General features: G+C 39.5%; 1 protein-coding gene across 7 annotated transcripts in view; it reads left to right on the top strand.

The window, feature by feature from the left end:
- Apbb2 (amyloid beta (A4) precursor protein-binding, family B, member 2) overlaps positions 1-20204 on the top strand; it is a 278787-nt gene that overhangs the window by 112195 nt on the left and 146388 nt on the right. Inside the window, exon 1 of one of the 7 annotated variants that reach the window (XM_013009099.1) lies at positions 17758-17821. The exons of the other annotated variants lie outside the window; for them this stretch is intronic. The gene's annotated coding sequence lies outside the window, so the exon portion shown is untranslated. Of the gene's footprint in view, positions 1-17757; positions 17822-20204 lie in introns of those variants that run through there. 7 annotated transcript variants of the gene reach the window in all.

Below are 20204 nucleotides of genomic sequence, written 5' to 3'. Positions count from 1 at the left end.
CTGCTCACTGGGAAGTAGTTCTGATGCTCCGGTGTCAGTGTCCTTTATCTCTGTCAAGGCTCTCTTGCAAAAACTTCCTGTTCTACTTAGCTTCTGTTTAATTTCCTACTACCACAAATTACTGTAAATTTAGGACTTAATAGCTTTATTCTTTTACACTTTTGCAGAGTCCCACTGTGTTACGGTCAAGGTGTCAGCAAGACTGGTTCTTCTAGAACTAGGACCTTCTTTAGTGTCCAGTGGCTGCCTGTGTTCTTTGGCTTGGGCCTTTCTCTCTCTTCATAAGAGGATAAATATAAGCTTCTACCTCTGCTCTGTCACTTTCTCCTTGTCTCCTCACCTTCCCTTCAAAAGCAATGTGATTGCAGGTAGGGGCCACCCAGAGTAAACTATTCTCAAGACTTTTTTTTTTTTTTTTTTTTACTGGTCCTGGGGCTTGAACTCAGAGCCTAGGCCTTGTCACTGAACTTCTTCTGCTCAAGGCTAGCATTCTACCAATTGAATCACGGTGTCATTTCCAGCTTTTTCTGAGTAGCATATTGTAGATAAAAGTCTTACGCACTTTCCTGCCCAGGCTTGCTTTGACCTGAGATCCTCAGATCTCAGCCTCCTGAGTACCTAGGCATGAGCCCTCCTACCTGGCTTTCAAGAATTTTCACTTAATCACATCTCTAGTGCCTTGTACCCACATAAAATAACAGTCCTGGGCTCTAGGGATTAAGATGTAGGTGTGCAGGAAGAGTGGTATTGTTCAGCCTCTCATACCTGCCTACTGTCTTACTAGTTAGATTCTTTTCCTTTTATTATTGTTTTCTATTATAGGAATTTAGATACAAACCCTCTGTTACTACATATACCTAGAGAAACCTTAATCCTTCACAAATAACTTATCTCTGTCAGAATTACTGTGACAAATATTTTGTCCCAGAGTGTATGACTTCTCACTACATGAAGGAACTAAGAGTCTAGGTATAGTAGAAGGAAAATATAAAGAGGTACCAAGACTGTGTGTTTGTTGATACATCTCCAACTCTGTATTGGAGAAAACTCTATGGTAGGCTAGTTGAGTTATTATAGTCTCTACCCAAGCTATCTTCCAATTCATGAATTCATTTTTTTACTTTTTCTAGTGTGTTATTGAAATTTTTATTGTGTTTTCCCCCTCTCTCATAAGACATAATTCTCTAACTATGAAATTTATCTTCCCCCTTTGGTGTATTGGGGTTTGATCCAGGACTTTGCTCTTAATAAGCAGGTAAGCTTTTTTTTTTTTTACCAGGTAAGCTATGTCCCCAGTCCTTTTTTGTTTGGAATTATTGCTCTGAATAGGTCTTGCTTTTTGCCAGGCTGGCCTCAGCCATGATCCTTACATGTATGCTTCCTGTGCAGGTATGATGACTGGCACACAAATTCATGTTCAACTCTCTAAGTATGTAATAGATGGTTGAAATGTGGTATTGTGAATGTTTACTCTTGGCTGGTCTCAAACCACACCCCTTCCACTTTCTGCCTCAGGATTTCAGACAGGAGCTGCCATGTTCAGCAAAATTTACCCTTTTAAAATGTAAAACGTAATGGTGTTTAGTATACTCACAAGGTTGTATGACTATCATCACCATCCAGTGTTCAGGGCATTTTCATCATTTTAAAAAGAAATTATTACCCATCTTTTGTTATCACTTCACATTCTTCCCCTTCTCTTGTAGGCAACCATGAAATGATCGTGTCTCTATAAATTTGTGTATTCCAAGCATTTTCTATACAGGAATGTAATTTATAGCCTTTTGTTATGAAGCAGCATATCTTCTCAAGGTTCATCCATGTTGTAGTATGTACAGGCACTTCATTCTTTTTTAAAGCCCAAAACAGTCCATGTTATAGCTTATACTAGTTTTAGCCATCTATCAGTTTACGGCCAGTTGATTTGTTTCCACTTTTTGCCATTATGACTAATGTAGCTATGAACCATTCCTGTATAATTTTTTATAGGGCCAAGCATTTTCATTTCTCTTATGTTTTATATGGGGTACAATTGCTGGATCATGGTACTTTTATGTGTAGCTTTTTGAAGAGTTATGAAAGTATTTTAGAAACATACCAATAATATATGAGGGTTTCATTTTTCCCCCATTCTTACCAAATGTGTGTGTGTGTGTGTGTGTATACACACACACACACACACACATATTTTTCCATCATGGGGTTTGAACAGGGCCTGAGCACTGTCCCTAAGTACTTTTGCTCAAGGCTAGTGCTCAACCACTTTGAACCACAGCATCACTTCTAGTTTTTAGGTGGTTAAGGAGGTAAGAGTCTCACTGGGACTTTTCTGCCTGGGATGGATTTGAACCACAATCCTCAGATCTCAGGCTCTTGAGTAGCTATCACCAAACATATTATTGTCTCTGTGTTTGGTTATAGCCATCCTAGTGGGAATAGACTGGTACTTGTTTGTAGGTTTGATTCATATATGTGTTATTGCTAGTGTTCTTATCTTTAGAGAAAATTTCAAGTCCTTGGTTCATTGTAAAACTGGGTTGTCTTTTTTTTACTGTATTAAAATGATTCTCTGTAGATTCTATATACATAACTCTTCTCATGTTTATGAAAGTATATTTACAAATATTTCTTCCATTTCTATAGTTTATTTTTACTCTCTTGATTATGTTCTTCTAAGCATGATAGTTTTTCATTTTGATGAGTATATGGTTTTTCCTTTTGTTTGTTTTGCTTTGGGTATCATATCTAAGAATTTATTACCTAATCCAAGGTGCTGAAGACTTACCCATATATTTACTTTTGTAGCTCTTCTATTTAGATGATGTTTGAGTCTTTTTTGTGTGTGTAAGCTGAACTGTTTGTCCAGTTCTCCTGTTTTGCATGTGTATATCCAATTGTATCAACACTGTTTGCTGAAAAGACTGATCTTTCTCCAGTGAGAATCAGCTTATCAATTTCAGCAAAGAAGCCACATAGACTTCTATGAGAAGTCTGTTTTATTTCTAAGTCATTTGGTAAAGAATAGCAAATTAAATAATATTGCATCTTCCAATCTTAAACGCATTTTCTTTCTGTCAATTCATGTTTTTAATTTCTTTTATGGGTATTTTATAATTTTGTATATGAATCTTATACTTCTGTCACTGTTTATTCTTAACTATGTTTTGATGTGATCGTAAATGATGAGATTGTTAGATGGGGTTGTTTTCTTAATTATTCATTACACTGTATGGATCTTGTAAGTCTATTGTTTTCCATTTATAGTGAAATATGTATTTATCTTCTTTTTTACCTTCCTTTACTTTCATGCTTAGACATTTTTAGGAGATTTTATTTTTCAAATTCACGTCCCATCCGTTCATATACTTCCATTTTTTCTAATTATGTAAGTATATCTTTCAAAATCTATTTTGGATAGTTGTACTGTTTCTAGCCTGATTTTTCCTCTTGGCATTAGTTGTGTCTTATGGTGGATTGATTTCTTGTTTGGTGTTATATTGTGACTCCAAAGGCCTTCCTTTGGCTGTTACAGCTTGGGAGGTGCATATGAGGACCATGCAAACCCAGGGAAGGGTCTCTCTTGCCTCTTGATGTCCTGTGACATCATTGCTTCTAAAGGAGGTGTTAGCATACTCTTTATCAGGGGAGTGGACATTACCTGGGTGTGTTATGTTTGGAGAGAGTACCTCCAGGACTTTGAGGGCAGTCTTGAGGGTCTGATGTCCTGATAGAAAAGCATATGCTTTTTTTCTCTGTGGACTACCAGAATTTTCACCCCCACATAGGAAGATGACATCATAATCTACCTTCAGCGCTTCAGTATTTTCTCTCCCTTACTTTTAGCCCTTGGTTTTCTTCTTATGGTTTGGAGCTTTTTCTTTGTATTTAGACAGATGTTGGTTGTCTGTTATGGAGTTTCCTTCTCTGTCATCTCAGCTTGCCCTATTGAGTAGAAACACTATTACCATAGTCTGATGAAAGAATTTTAAGACCTTTGAGGCACCAGATTGCATTCCCTGATTTTCACAGAACTTTAAACATAGTTAAGTGTTAAATAAACATTGATTCAGTGAGTGGGTGTTTGCAAACCCTTCTCCTGGGATGCCATAGACCTGAGTAACCACCCTTCTGCAGTATAGTGAATGGGTCATCGATAACCACTTGGTTACTCAGGGACACGCCTCTGTCCATGTGTCAGAATTGGTATATTCACCTCTACATTGCTACCTAGCACAGGAAACCCAAGTTGCCTGAGGCCTGTCTGCTGCCATTATTTCTAGAGCCTCATTAATATAGTACTTCGTTTTAACATGCCTTGCAAATAGTTACATCTTGGTAGTAAACAAGATTATTTCTACATATCTACTGAAGAGAGAAAGAATTTTTCTTTTAGATTTTACTTTTTGGAAAAAAAGTAAACTTTTTTCAGAAAAAAGTAAACTTTGCTTTTTTTATTTTTTATTCATTGCACATTTGTTTATTCTTGTGGCTCTGGGGTTGAGCCCAGGAGATGCATACTAGCTAGGCAAGTGCTCTATTACTAAGCTACATCCCCAGCTCTTGCTATTTAGGTTGCATTTGTTCTGTCAAACTTCCTCTGTCAGCTGCTTCTTCTGAGATGGTTTGCAGTTTTATTTTGGTGTAATTCACATAGTGTCCTCTCTCCTCTGGAATAACTATGTTCCCTTTCAGCAAGAATCAGAAGTTCAAATTGACAGCCTAGAAAGGAGCCAGCTTGTGGTATGCTTTAGTTTCAGGAGACCCTAGAAAATGGTCTGTGGAGAGTCACATGTGCCCTTCATTCCCCTTCTGAGGACACGGGTGCAGTCTGTGCTGAGTACCTGTAGACTTCATGCTGGGTGATTTGGGATGAACAACTCTAGACATTCTGAACAGTTTTCCTCCATATTCCATATGAAGAGGATTTGGATGATGAGGACTGGCTAGAATTGGTCCTTCTCCTTCAGAATCTGAGAAAAGCATGCTATATTATCATGAGGCAAGTAGCCACAGCACCTGACAGGGAGGAAATACCCCAGCCAGACTTGGGGAAGTTTAGGAACTCTTCTGTGTACAGCCCCCAAAATTTCTGGAAAGGGAAGGAGAAAAGCATGAAATTTTATTCAACAGTTTTGAAACCAAAGCAAATAGACTTACTGTGCCAGGTTTCTTGGATACTTGCCCATTTTTGCAAACCTGAAATCATTTTCAGAGGGAGCAGATGACCTGAATGAAGGTCACAAAAAAATCCTTACAAGATGAAGCAGATAGAATTCTGAAAGGAATGACTTGGTATATTTTATGGTTAACAGAAAGGTCTGTTTATTGTTAGCCTCTGTACTTTCTAGAGCATTAAGTTATGAGTCTAAGAAATAGAAAATAACAAACATACTCCATTGAATAGTTCATAGACAATGCTTTGTTAAAGGAATATCAAGACTTTTTAGTCAGTTCCTCTCTTGATTTTCTAGAAAAATATTTAAACCCATGGGATTCTATTTGTTTTCTTTCCCAACTTCTTCCTTGGGAGTGTTTGAGTATGTTTTCCCTATCTCCCAGGGTATGAGAGACTTCTCCAAAGAACTTGAGTTGCATACTTTTTTGGAACTTTATACCAATAAATCTAGTATGACTTGGCCAACTGTGAAATCATGCATACCTGCTCCTCCCTCCCAGCCTTCACCCCATCCTTGTGACTGGAGCTTGGTTGGCATGAAGAACATTTTCCTGTTGTTTTTGGACATTGGAAGACAGAAGCTTTCTGTTTTTGAGATCACCTCACATTGCATGGTCTAGCTTAAAAGGCCTCCTCTTTTTTTCTCTGCCTGAGAAACAGTGGAGCTAAGGCTGCAGGGGTAGTCGGAGCCAGATATGTTGATACTGTACCTGCCATATTCAATGCCATTGAGAAGAGTTACGTAGTGCTCTTAAACTGTTTATGTTTTCAATTGTAGCTGTGACCAGAGATAGTAAGTGTATCATTTAAAATCAAATTATGTGGTGTAGTGGTTTATAGGAGAGGAAGGGTAATAAAGATTCATAAGGCTTCAAGCAGAAAAAAAAAAGAAAAGAAAAAGAATTTGTAGAATATCTTCCTCCAATAGGATAATAACTGAATGTGATTCATGACATGCAGGTGGCTGATCAGACATAGGACCAGAGATGTCATGGATGGTATTGAGAGCACCTATCATACCTTGGAGAGACCTAACACACACTGGAGCAAATGGAAAGGACCTAGGGTATAGGGGTAGTTTGTGGCCTGGTGAAAACAAATAGTGTGTTCATAATATTACTGTCAGTGACTAACACAGTAGCCAGATGCAATTGTTCTAAGTACTTTATATTATTTGTATCCTCACTCTAATTCTGGGTCTTAAATGTTACAATTTATCTCTCTGTTACAGATGAGGAACCTGAGACATAGACAGGATAAGCAGCTTGTTTGCCACACATAGACATTAGAATTGGCATTTGAGCCTGGGCCTTCTGGCTTTAGGGTCTGGTCTGTGGACCAGTGTGTACCCACTTTAGTACATTGCAGGAGAGCAGAAGGGAGTGTCAGGCAACAGGAATAAGGAGAGAGGAAGCTGTAAGATAAGGATTGAAGTAGGGTGCAGGACTTGGGGTGCAGTGTCTATTTGGTGGATACTGGAGAAAGTGACATAGAAGCATTAGAGATCAACTACATGAAGGGAGTTGGACGATGATAATGGTAGTCTAGAGTTCTCACTGTGTAGAACAGTGAGAAAGGCAGAAGAGGTCATTGCCCTATTCTGTCTAGCATTGAAGACAGGCTCTAAGCAGCCTTCCATCAAAGAAGTAAAGATTGTGGTATAGGCTGTGAGGGGAGTTAGTGTGATGGAAATTTCCTGGGTATAGCCATGTGACATGGGCTAACCATGGAAGACCTTGTAGAAGAAGGAAAGCTATGGAAAGCTCACCCCAGGCCAATGGAATCAAGGGATTCAAGCCATGGAAAGAGCGGGGAGTACCCAGAGTGCAGTGAGCCTGGTGATCATGGCAGAGGAGACTCAAGGCTAAGGCAAAGCAGAGTTGAGGACCTTGCTAAGGAGGATAGATTGTTCCCTAAAGCAGTGGGAACTCTCTGAAGGTTGAACAGGTGGGAAATCTTGATGGAGAAGGAGCAGGAAGGTGGGTGACAGCATACTTAGAAAAGTTTGTCCCTAACCAGCATCATGAATGACAGCTACTACAATCGTTCTGACCTCAGATAAAGCTTCCTCGTGTTTAGGATTCTAAGCATCAAGATTTCAAACCCATCTTTTATCTTTTCCCTAACTGTCAAAACAGTAGGTGATGGTAGTCTAAGCCAACATACCAGCCCTGAGCCCTGCTTTCCCAGAATTCCCTATAGTGAGTGTGGCCCTGTGACCTGATTCTGTTTTTCATTGCTTTTTCCTTCTTTCTACCATAAATGTTGAGTGCAAAGCAGGCATCATAACACCATGAGGTAAAGCATGGAGGAGAGGCCCAGAGCCACACAGATGCCTGTTCTGGTGGGGTTGCTGTTTAACCAACACTGGCACCTCTAAGCATTCTAACTCCTTATTTGTTGAATCTACCCCTTGGTTTTCTGATACTTAAAAGTAAATAGAAAGCTAAATGAAGTAACTGAAGATTCTGATGTTGGGAGCCATTTCTTATTTGATGTAATAGCTGCCTATGTGTCCTTGATCTTCAGGAAGACCTTACCTCGTGCAAAAGCTCTCTGAAAAGAAAGTTCTATCTTGTATTAAAAGTGGTGAACTCTTGGAGGTGATAAGTTGTGGACTTAGAAATGCAATTTTCAAAAATAAATGAATTTGTCTGTGTGAACTTGGTGTTTCAAATGCCATGGAACCACACGTCATGGGCAGTTCCTTCCTTATGGCCTTTTTTATGATAGTCTCAGTCAGTTTGCTGGTAAAACTTCATTGTGTATATTTATGGCTCTATAGGAAATGATAGCTGCACTAAAGGGAATAGCATAAATAGTTCGATTTCTTGAAAATGTGAAGCTCCAACAGACTTTATTGGATTTCAAGATAATGGTATTATTAAATTTTCTTCTCTGCTTCAAACTTGTAAGCAAGTGTCACGTTCATGACTTTTAAGAAATTGAGGGGGCTGGTTCTATACATTTATGGAATAAACTTTTTATCTTGGAGTTCTCAGTTACTGAATCTCAGGGTAGAGAAATAATTAGAATTTTCTTCTTTATTGCCTTGAGCTTGGGATGTAAAACTATAGGTTGTATTCCAGGTGAAGGGTAGAAATGACTCTGAGACACACATGGTATAGATGACATAAGGTAGGAAATGAAAATTGTCTTCTAGTCAATTAGGATAAAAGAACTGTAAGTCCTAAGAGTATCAGTTGTAATAAGAAAGACACTTTGAACATCATCTAGCAAAACTCAACTTTTATTTATATTCTCAGAGCTTGAGACTTAGAACAATTTTAGCCATTCATTAAAAAAAATAAAATATATGCCAGGCTCACACCTGTAATCCTCGCTACTCAGAAGGCTGAGGTATGAGCATCATGGTTCAAAGCCAGCCTGGCCAGGAAAGTCTATAGGACTCTTATCTCCAATAAACTACCCCCTAGAAAAGCTGGAAGCTAAGCTCTGGTTCATGTGATAGAGCACTATCCTTGAGCAAAAGAAGCTGAGACAATGCCCTTGCCCTGAGTTCAGTCCGCAGACTAGTGCGTGTATGCACACATGCACACACACACACACACACACACACACACACACACACAAATATATATATGGCTTTCTTTGCATCCTTTTTAATAGAAGACTATTCCAAAAAGACCAAGCATCCTTTGCAGTTCCAACAACCTTCATAAACAGGTTGTCATCTATTCTTTAACACCTGATTTTCTCAGTAGGAAATGGTATTTCTTAGCAGCTTTTGGGTAAATATGGGCAGGACAACAAGAACTACAAGGTGCCTTAACTCTTCTATCTTTTCTGCCCCAATTTATGGTGGTGATGCCTTAGGTGGAGTCAATGGTTGGGCTCACTCTCAGGAATGGATGAAGGTTTGGCACACACTAACAGGAGGCACAAAGTGCTCAGTGGGTTCAGGAAAGAGTGATGATGCTGGTCCTGGTCCCTTTGTAATCAAGTGATGGGAATGGCTTGTGCCCTTATAGATTGGAGTGAGTGGGGCTATTTTGGCTGATTTAGGCCAGGACAGAGGTCTTAAGAGCTCATCAGATTATTATTATATTTTTGGTAATGAGGTCTTAAAAGAACACATGGTGCGGGTGGTCATGGTAGTTAATAGTCATAGCAGTTAATAATGCACCACTGGCAGAGTTCTTTGGCCATACTCATCTACTTCATTTCCACAACAAGCCTTTGGTGTCAGTACCCCACCTCCATTTTCTAGTGGAAGAAGTTGAGGTGATATATGAGAGACATGGTCAGTGGAAGAGGTGGAGATGAAGATCAAGTGAGGAAGGTGTGTCCCCTCACTTGAGTATGTACATAAAGTGGTTATAAGGGTCATAGGTCCTTGGAGGAAGATAAGGCTATAGGAACTGCAGGTAGAGCAGGGTGAAGGCAGACAGGAGATCAGAAGATAGGCTGCTAGCCTCCAGGAGAGACTGTAGAAGATCTAGACAGTGGTCACGAGTTCAGAATTGGAGACTTTGGAAGATGAGTTAATGGCACCAGGTCTGTGAATGATCCTGAAAATCTGGGAGAGATGGTCAGAGGTACTCAAGGTATTGGATGTCCCCCTAGCTGACTTGGAGAGGGAAGATAGATTTGATATGATGATTTGATGAATGTATTTTATTTTATTCCAACTTTTTTTGTTGTTATTATAAAGGTGATGCACAGAGGTTTGGTTACAATTACGTAAGTCAAGTAATGAGTACATTTCTTTGGGGACAGTGTCACCCCTTCCCTTGTTCTCTCCCAATTGATGATTTGCTTTTACATTTTCTCACTTGTGAATGAGTGAGTAGAGAGGTTCTTAACCTGAGAATCTGAGTGAGTCCTATGTGGTTTCTAGGACTTGGTGGACATTCCCAAGCTCATTGGCCATGGCTTGGTCTGGGGCCCACAGAGTTTCTCAGCAGGTTTTTAGACAGCTGTGACTCAGACGCTTATGTGCTTCTTGTGTTCCCACCTTCAGATCCAGGGGAAATGGGAGCAGGAGAAGAGGCTGGGTTTGTTTTATGTCACCTGTATGGCAGTTTCTGAAGTGGAAAGCTGGTTGTGGCTAGGATAGAGGAGGATCTTGCAATTTCATGTGTTGGAAAAATGCCCTCTTACTGATAGGACTCAGTCTGGTTCAGGGCTGAGAGTCATTTTCTTCCCTCCTGCTCCCATCCTGAGAGGTGACCCTGTCCGGATATGTCTTCTCTGAGCCTGTGAACACAGGCCCAGTTGAAGGCAGTGACAGAACAGTAAACTGTTCTAAGGTAGCTGATGCCTTTGTGAAAGGAAATCCTGAAATAGCTGACAGACCATACTACCATTTGGGCTTATGTTTAATGGTCACTTTTACATTTTTTTCTATCCCTTCTCCCTCTCTCTGTGTCTCTGCCTTCCCTCTGTCTCATCCTCCTTCCTTCCCTTTCCCCCCTCCCCTCTCTGTATTTCTCTGTTTCTCTCTCTTTTTTCCTGCTTTACCAGAAGGGTTGGTAAATATAACACCAATTCTTTCTTCTTTTTTCTTTAATTTTATTTTTTTAACTGTTATTTCTAAAGGTGAGAGAGAACATTTCAAGTTACATAAAGCACTTGTTACATGTGAGTTTTATGTCACCATCCTGTATTCTAGACATAGCTACATCAGGAGGATGAAGGGAACTCCAAACTTGCTGGGAAACCCAGTAAAAATGGCCGAAACATGCAATTTCCAAATGGGGTTTGAACCGTCACCAATATCTGAGCTCAAGTTCCCTGATTCCTCTCTGTAAAATGGAGACAGTGGTGCTTGCTTCAAGAGCAGTGTTTTGATAGGCACATATCCAAAAGAATATGAAGTGCTTTTCCTATCTTGCTCTTCTTTTCTACTTAAAAAATTCTGGTTTGTACCTGGGAATGAGTACAGAAATACTGGCAGAGAGGAGAAGTACTAAGTATTGCGTTTAGTTCATTCCATTTCTGTGTAGTAACCATGTGAGGTCAATATTATTTTCAAGATGAGAGAGCTGAAGGTCAAAGACACAAAATACCCTCACCAAGTGTGGGATGTGTGGCCTCTGCCATTGTTTAGTGTCTTGCTTCCGGCTACCTTATTCATAAAAGGAGTTCCCTCATCCCAATTGAAGTGGTTCATATGCAGAAAGTTTTAGTACAGTGCCTGGTAAGTTAGTCAATGTGTGATATGATACATGTTTTATAAAATGCTATCGTTAAGTAAACTGCCAGATATCATCTGAGCCCAGATTGATACATAGGGTTTCTGTGTTAAAGTGAGGGCACCTCTGTAATTTTTGGAACTTTGAATGGATTGAGAAGAGTTGGGGAAGTGATATTGCAAGTATCAAGAAAAGTGAGGGTGTGGGGATGACATCAGACTTCATCAGTGACCTGTCAGCCCCACAAGGAAGCTGGAAATCCTTTCTGCAAAACCTCATGCATTCCAGGCATCAGTGACTCACTTGTGTAATCCTAGCTACTTAGGAATCTGAGATCTGGGAGTCTTGGTTTGGAGTCAGCCTGGCCAGACAAACTTGAAAGACTCCTATCTCCATTTTACCAGCAAATCGCTGGAAGTGGAGACTTGCCTGAAGTGGTAGAACAGCTGTGCGTAGAAATGCTGAGCAATATCACAAGGCCCAGATTTCAAGCCCTAGTATTGACAATAAACAAATAACTTTTTAAAAAACTCCTGCATTCTACTGCAAAGGAAATCATTTGTTTCTTCCTTAGCAAATTTAGTAACATTCTTTCTCTTTCCTTTAATTATCGTTAAAAAAAAGAAAGAAAAGAAAAGAAGAACTGGAGAAGACCATCTGCTTTCTGAGGCAGCTCATCTCCTACGTTTTCTTTAGTGGCTATATGCAGACCCAGTTAATCCAATTAAGGCTCATTCCCTCTTCTTTGGGACTGTTCTGTTTGGCACCTTTGAGTCACTGCTGCAATGTTTCTCATTGGTATGTGTGGGATGTGTTGGAGATTATGAAGAGACATTCTTTCTTCTGTGAATTGTTGTAAGCATTATGAGCCATTTCCCATGTAGTGCCACACTATCACTATTGAGTTCCTTGCTTTGCCTTTTTTTACTCCTTCTCTTTCACAAAAAGTCCTATTAGCATGTTTCCTGAGCCATAGAGGAAAACCTGTCACATATAGCATGGGAAGCAGACGGGTAGTGGCTGTCTTCCTTTTTACAACTATCATCTTGCTCTTCCTTACCAAAGCTCTGTTTTCCCTTCTTTTACCTGGGAACTTTCATTGATGAAAAGAAATTTATGTGATGGCTGGAGAGGAGAGATTTTCTTAAAAGATACATGGCATATACATGTCTAGCTTCATGTGCCAACTTTATTTTCTTTGAAATTGGAAATAACTCTTTTCCTCGGAATATAAAAGTTTTTCCTTACTCATTATAAAAAAAAATAAGCAAGTCATCAGTATATGAAACAATGGGGGTATTTCTATGATCCCTCCCATTCAGATTGTGCTAGTGAACATTTCCAGAAGTTCTTCTTTCAATCATTTTGCAACTATCTATTGAATGTGTGTCATGTGCCAGAAGTCAAGTATATATTGTTGGATGGAGAATATATAACCTTTGCTCTCATAGAGAGAGATGAGATTTTAAATGGATTTACAAATGTATGTAAAATTTTATAGAAGTAACAGTATAATAACGAGGTTGGTGTATCTGGAATCCCAGCATTTAGGAGGTACAGCAAGAGGATTGTTAATTTGAGTCTGGCCTGAGCTACATAGTGAGACAGTATTTGAGAAAATAAAGATTAAAAGTTAATTTTCTGTTTCAAATGGGGCATAGTGATATACTCTGTAATCTGAGCTACTTTGGAGGCAGAGACAGAAGGATTGCAAGTTACAGGTCAGTTCTAGCAAAGGACAAAGATAGAGTGATAGTCTCTCTCTAATCAAAATACAAACCAAAGGGTAAGGGCATAGCTCAAGTAGTAGGGTGTTTGTCTAGCATGGGTGAAGCCCTGGGTTCAATCCCTCGTCATGCCTATATCCACACAAACAGACACCTTCAAAAGAAGATGAAATTTTATCATAAAATTCTGAAATAAGAAAGACTTACAAATAGAAGGGAAGGAAAGTGAGAAAAAGGAAAAAGTGAGAAGTGATGATGGTGGCCAAGCACATCCAGTGCACACGCCATGGGACAGAAATGGTAGAGACTGCTTATTTCAAGAAGACTTCCCTGAGCAAAGGATTGGAAAACTGCATTTCCAGAGAGTAAGTCATGTATTTAAAAATAGTCATCTGCGTGGGCTGGGAAGGTGGCTCAGTGGTAGAGCTCTTGCTTTGCATGCTCAAGGCCCTGGGTTCGATTCCTCAGCACCACATAAGCAAAAAGAAAAAAGCCGGAAGTGGCACTGTGGCTCAAGTGGTAGAGTGCTAGCCTTGAGCTGAAGAGCTGAGGGACAGCGCCCATGCCCAGATTTCAGGCCCCACGACCGGACCCCAAAAAAAAAAAATAGTCATCTGGAACAATCGCTTGCAAGAGATTTGAGTAAATGATTAAATTAGAAAAAGAATGGTGAAAAGAAAGTCCTTTGGACATCTAGACAAAAACGGAGAAAATCAATGACAGAATTAAACTGCCTTAGACTTTTTTCTTTTTTACAGAAGCTCTTTATGGCAAAAGAAAATTAAATAGCATATTTAAGATACTCAAAGGAAAGTATGTGCTAATGTTTCTTCTGTTGAGTAAAAATGATGTTCAAACATAAAGAACAAAAATGTAGGAACATATCATTCTTGTGGAGTCTCCTGGAAGGGATGAGTTTCAGAGGACAAAAGTAAATACAGAGATATTAGATGAACCTGGGACATCTCCTGGTAATAGATATAAAAAAAAAAACACTCATAAAGAAAGCTCACCAAGTAAGAAATGTACGCATTATCCTGCCCATGCAATTGTAACCCCTCTGTACAGTATGTTCACAAATAAAATAAAATAAAATTTAAAAAAAAAAAAGAAAGCTCACCAAGAAAGCCCCTCCAAAATGTAAAACATTGAAGTGATTATTATGATGTGTCAAAAGAACCAGGAGCCAACTTAAACAGACTGCTATTGGCCAAGCAATAAGAATTAAAATTCATTTAAATCTATGAGGTCTTGACAAGGCCTGGACAAGGAATTCATTTTCTTAAGGTGAAGGAAGAAGCCTGTCACCAGTAGCTCACCTCTGTAATCCTAACTACTCAGGAGGCCGAGATCCTAAGGTACATATCTGTAGTCCCAGTACTGGGGAGACTGAGACTGGAGGATCATGAGTTGGAAGCCAAGACTGGGCAATATCATCACCTCTGTAATCCTAGCTACTCAAGAGGCTGAGATCTGAGGATCAAAGTTTGAAGCCAGTCTGAGCAGAAAAGTCCATGAGACTCTTTATATCTAATTAACCAGCAAAAAGCTAGAAGAGCTGTGGCTCAAGTGGTAGAGCACTAACCTTGAGCAAAAAACTTAAGGACAGTGCCCAAACCTTGAATTCAAGGCCCCAGACCAACTCTATCTGACTGTCTGTCTGTCCCCCTCCTCTACCTCTCCCTCTCCCTCTCCCTCTCTCTCTCTCTCTCTCTCTTTCTCTCTCTCTCCCTCTCCCTCTCCCTCTCCCTCCCTCCTCTGTCTCTCTCTCACACACACACACAAACCACAGTGAAGAAAGAGTCAAGTATTTATCCATCCTTGCTTACATGAACCATACCCACTGGATAGCCAGTGGGGTGCAGGCATCTTCTGAACGTTTCTACCCAGTATATGAAGGTAAAATGAAAGGTCATCATGTGACTCCTAGGGTTTTCATGGGTGGATCTAAGCACTGAGTAGCAGGAGGGACAAATAAAAACCTGACATTTTGTGCTTTCTGATGGATTATCACAGACTGTCTTAGTCTATACAAGCTTCTGAATACAGGAGCCAATTTGCAGGAAATTCAGAAGTGTTAATCACACGCCATCAAAGTCCATGGAGGCTCCACAGCTTGGAGAGCCTAGACTCTTCAATGAATAAAATGTCAGGAAATGAAAATGATGGAATTTAATAGATATGCCAAATATTTAATAATAGGTGGTACTTAACTATGCTGACTAGGTTGGTACACTATAGTAATGAAACAGTAAAGAAATACAAAGATGTTTTTACTCTAGATTGAAGTTTACTTTTAGAAGAAAGGAAGCACAGAGGGCCTTCTGTGCAGCTGACAAAGCCTGTTTTGCAATCCTTGTGATAATTATGAGTGTTTTCCTTCTAGAAAAGAGCTAGCCATTTGTGTGATTTCTTTAAATGTGTTTTAACACAAAAAGATTTAAAGCCTTAAAAAAAAAACAAAACCCTGAAACAATGACACTGCACACATGGCCTTTCTCTTTTTATTATGAAAACATGTAGGGAATTCTTGTGTTCTCACCATACTGTTTTATAGCTAGTTTTTTCATGTATAGCCAGTTTTTTTCATTCAGTAAGATTTAGTAAAGATTTTTCTGTGTAATTACATATAGACGCTTCCTCAGTTTTGAAAGATGTATAGTATTCCTTAGTATGAATGAAATCCTTTAATTAGTTTTGTATTGTTGGACATTAACCTGCTTCTGATTTTGCCTAATGGTATAATATTGCTTATTGTCCTTACCTAACATTAGCTTTCATAGTGTAGTGTAATTTGTAGAGTATGTGAGGGCACACTATGAATGAACACTTAGTAGTAGAAGCCTACATTAATCAAGACAGTCCCATGATACCTAGCAAGGACATAATCACAGAAAAAAAAAGTGTTGGTTCACTACAGTAAGATCTTTGCACAGTATCATCTTCTCTATCCTGGATCATCAAGTACTTCTATAATCACATTTGGTTGTTGTGGGTATGATTAGTGTATCATTCATCCCCCTCTACAATAATGTTGCATGATGAAAACATCTTAAAATTCAATGGCTTAAACAATAGCCATCAGTATCTTCAAGACAGCTGAGCAGTTCTGTGTGGAATCTGCCAGGCTCACTTGCGTGCTCACAGTCAGCTGCAGGTGCATCTACAAATCTGCTGATTAGATCTTGTAGCCTGCCTCCACATATCTGATGGTTGGACCTCTTAGGCCTGTGTAATATGGCCTTGGACAAGAGAATTTAGGTATCCTCCATGAGTCTTCAGCATCTTCCAGCAGGGTCAGCCTAGGTGTATTCTTATGATGATAGCACAAAAACTTTTTCAGGGGGGTGGAATGAGTTCATCCTTTATGAGCTTTAATGCCATCACATTTGATAACATCTAGTTGGCCAAAGCAAGTTATGTAACTGAGCCCAGGGCCCCAGTGGAAAGACACTTCAAAGTGCCAGAGCAGAGGGTGAAGATATAGAGAGGCTATTTATTGGGGCCATTAGTATGGTCAGTCCTCCATATTTGTGCAAAAGCATGTTTTAAATAGGCATTTCTTATAAGCATTAACATAGCTGTCATTTCTAAACTGTGGGTGTAATACCTTGAAAATATGAAAAGTGAGTATTAAGTACATTTGTGGGCAAAGGATAAATATTTTGTTTCATTAAAAAAATCTCTGCTTCAAAGTAAAAATAACCCTTAAGTGGAAAAAAATCTCCATCTAACAGTCTGTCTTGAAAAATATTTATTTCCTAGCTCTTGGCATTGTCCCCTAGGGATGCAGTTCAGAAAGCAGACTTTTCTGTGAGAATGCATGGTGTTCTTACACCTAGTTTTGAAATCTGGCTTGGAGAACATTGACTGGAATAAGATAAAGGCGTAGAGCTACTTGAGAGGTATAGGTTGGGAGGACGACAGTTCAAGCTACCCAGACCCCCCCCCCAAAAAAAAAAACTAGGAAAACTTTATCTTCACAAACAAGCTGGGTCTGCCGATGCATGCCTGTAAAATACAGATCTGTGAGAGATACTGGCAGGAGTGCTGTGGTCTGAGGCTAGCCTGGACAAAAAGTATGAGAACCTATCTGAAATATGTTGACTTTAAAGTTATTTCTCCACTAATACAACCGTGTAGATTTTCAAGACCCCTGTATGCTGATGGCTTTTTGCTGGTTCCTCTGTACATGGCACACTACAACGATGATTGCAATAATAGCAGAAGGAATGTTTCCATTATAATTGGACTCAGACTGCTGTTTGGGAACATTTTTTCACAAGATATCAATACAGGGCAGGGTAAGAAGACAGTTGTAGACCACTAAAGTTTATAGAGTATTTAACATTGGGTGCATAAACATCTCCAAGGCACTTTGCTCTCCTTCAGCTTACAGGTTGCCTGTGTGAAAAAACAAAAACAAAAACCAGTAACAACTGTAATAGCAATTAATTATCATTTGTGAAGACTTGGAATGTGCTATAGAAACTAAGCTAACAAACAAGTAAGTAACTTGTGATACTTTATTTGAACCCTAGAGTAACTGTCAGATTGGTAACCACAATTTGCTGTTGAACAAGACAGCTGAACAGGTTAACAAACATTAAACATTGGCTCAGTACCACATGGGATCCAAGTGTCGAATGAGATATCAAGACTACAAAGAAATACCTGAGACAGCTAACTTACAGAGAAAAGTTATTTAGTTCACAGACTTGAAGGCTTAAGGACATGGCACCTGCGTTGGCTCACTTACGGTGAGAGTTAAGTCTCTGCTATAGTTTGCATCTGGAGTGTCCCCCAAAGGCCCACTGAGGATTAGGTTGTTGGGAATTGGTGGATTCTTTAAGGGTTAGCCTAGTGGGAGGCTTTAGGTCACTGTAGACATGCCATTGAAGGGGATGGTGGGACTCAGTTCTCTTTCTCTCCTCTTCATGCCGTGAGTAACTATGCTCCACCACATAGTTCCTGCCATGATGTACTTCTTCCCCTCAGGCGCAGAAACAGTGAGGAAAGCTGATCATAGGCTTCAGCCTGCAAAACTCTGTGCCCCAAATGAACCTTCTTTAAGTCATGTAGGTATTTGGTGACAGTAAAAGACGAGTATTGAATACAGTTACATAGTGGTGGATACCAACCCTGAGTGAGTGTGCAGAAGTAAGCAGATGATTACATCAGAAACCTAGGGTGGAGAGTGACCAGGGTGGGCTACACTCACATTGTATAACAACTCTCTTCCATAGCGGGCTTCAGGAGAAATGTGTCATGCCTTCAGTGACCTAAGGACCTCCTAGTTGTACCAACCTGGGACCAAGTCTTTAATCCCTCTGGGAACACACATGCCACCTTCAACTATAGCACTGTCTAAAGAGAGTGCATCTATTTGAGAAAAGAGGAAGTAGAATTATGTGTCCAATTTTTATTCAAATCTGTAATTTCTCTTTGAAATCATTTAAAATTATATAGCATCTGTAGTGAGCCAAAATAGAAGTGGGTGTCTTGTTCACCCATTTAATAGTGCTTTTATGATCTCTGTTGTGGACCTTTTGTGGGCCTATTACAGGCATTCCAGCATAATGGATTTCATTAATTCAGCACACAGAAACACTGCCAGAAGGGCAAATGCTGTTGCTAGATTGTTTCACTTAAGTAGTTTTATGCTTCACCTTCAAATCACAACTGTATCCTTAATGTGAAACTTGGAGCAGTCTGCCATCAGTCCCCAGCATCTTTGACCTCAGTATGTGATTTTTATGGAAACAAGGGCTCTTGCTATGAATGCTGGCAAAATCTCTAGCATTATAGCTGGTGCAGCATTTATGCCAGTCTCTACTTTTCAGGGTAATTTTTTAATTAAAGTTTTGGACTTACATGGCATTCTAGATCAGCACTAATCTAGAATGCAAGCCCCATTTGTAATGATAAATTTCCAGTATATATATTTATATACATTAAAATATGTCTGGCTTCTAGCATCGTGTATGGCCCAGAGCAAGTATGAGATGCATATTGATCAGATAATAGACAAGGCCATTGATAACATGAAGTGGCCAGCAAAATGATTCTTTACAGGACTGTTTAGTACTAGAGTTTGTTCAGACCAAGGGAACAGGAATAAGTTAGGATTAAAGGCCATCAAAAGTATGCAGATTCTTAGATTTTTGTCCACAATACTTACATAATTATGTCTTTTTCTGGCTTTCTCTCTGTTGGAATTTGTTTCTTGTGCTGTTAATCACCTTCCCTGTGGCTATGTATAGTTTAAGGTGCACAGAAAACAAAAGAAATAAGGAAAGCCAGCTTGTGAAATACTTTTTTTGTTGTTGTTGTTGGTCATGGGGTTTGAATTCTGGGCTTGGGTGTTGTCCCTGGGCTCTTCACCTCAAAACGAGTGTTCTACCCTTGAGCCACAGCAACACTTCTGGTTTTCTAGTGGTTTATTGGAGAAAAAAAAAATCTCATGGACTTTTCTGCCCAGGCTGGCTTTGAACCGTGATCCTCAGATCTCAGCCTCCTGAGTGGCTAGGATTGTAGGAGTGAGCCCCTGGCACCCAGCTGAAATACTTTTAAAGAGATTAGAAAACACATATGAAGACAGGTATAGAAAGGGTATCTCTTAGTGTTTTAGGACAGGTTCAAATAAACCCACCCCTTTAATTATAGAAGAGTAATGAGCCTGCACCATAGTATGTGAAAATATAATTAAAAATGTATTGTGGGCTAGCAGACCAGGTTGTCAGGTCATTAGCTGAATCATAAAGTTGGAAATAATGCCCATTAAAAGTTACTCATTTGGAAAGGTTAGATTAGGATTTGGAGTGTTTGAAAACAGCTTTTCAATTTGAAATATGCATTGGGAAACCTCTAGCACTTGATGTTTCCTTGTAACTTTTCATGGAAGTGTGTACGAATATGGGAATGTACATAAACAGGACACAGCTTGAAGAATTTCATCATCCAGTCAGGTTCATTACTGTTGCCAATATCTCTCAGCCCAAGCTCTTGATCCTTCCCCTTCCGAGCCCACCCCCCAACACCACTGTCCTGACATAGAGAAGTTTTTCCTGTTTTTGTACTTTATATGAATGGAATCATGAAGTGCCCACATCAGAGATGAGGCTATTATTTTAAGTGACATTT

Source organism: Dipodomys ordii, unplaced genomic scaffold, assembly GCF_000151885.1.
Source record: "Dipodomys ordii isolate 6190 unplaced genomic scaffold, Dord_2.0 Scaffold8, whole genome shotgun sequence".
Classification (NCBI taxonomy): domain Eukaryota; kingdom Metazoa; phylum Chordata; class Mammalia; order Rodentia; family Heteromyidae; genus Dipodomys; species Dipodomys ordii.
Note: the sequence above shows the minus strand (reverse complement) of the source record. Positions and strands in the feature narration are given on the sequence as shown.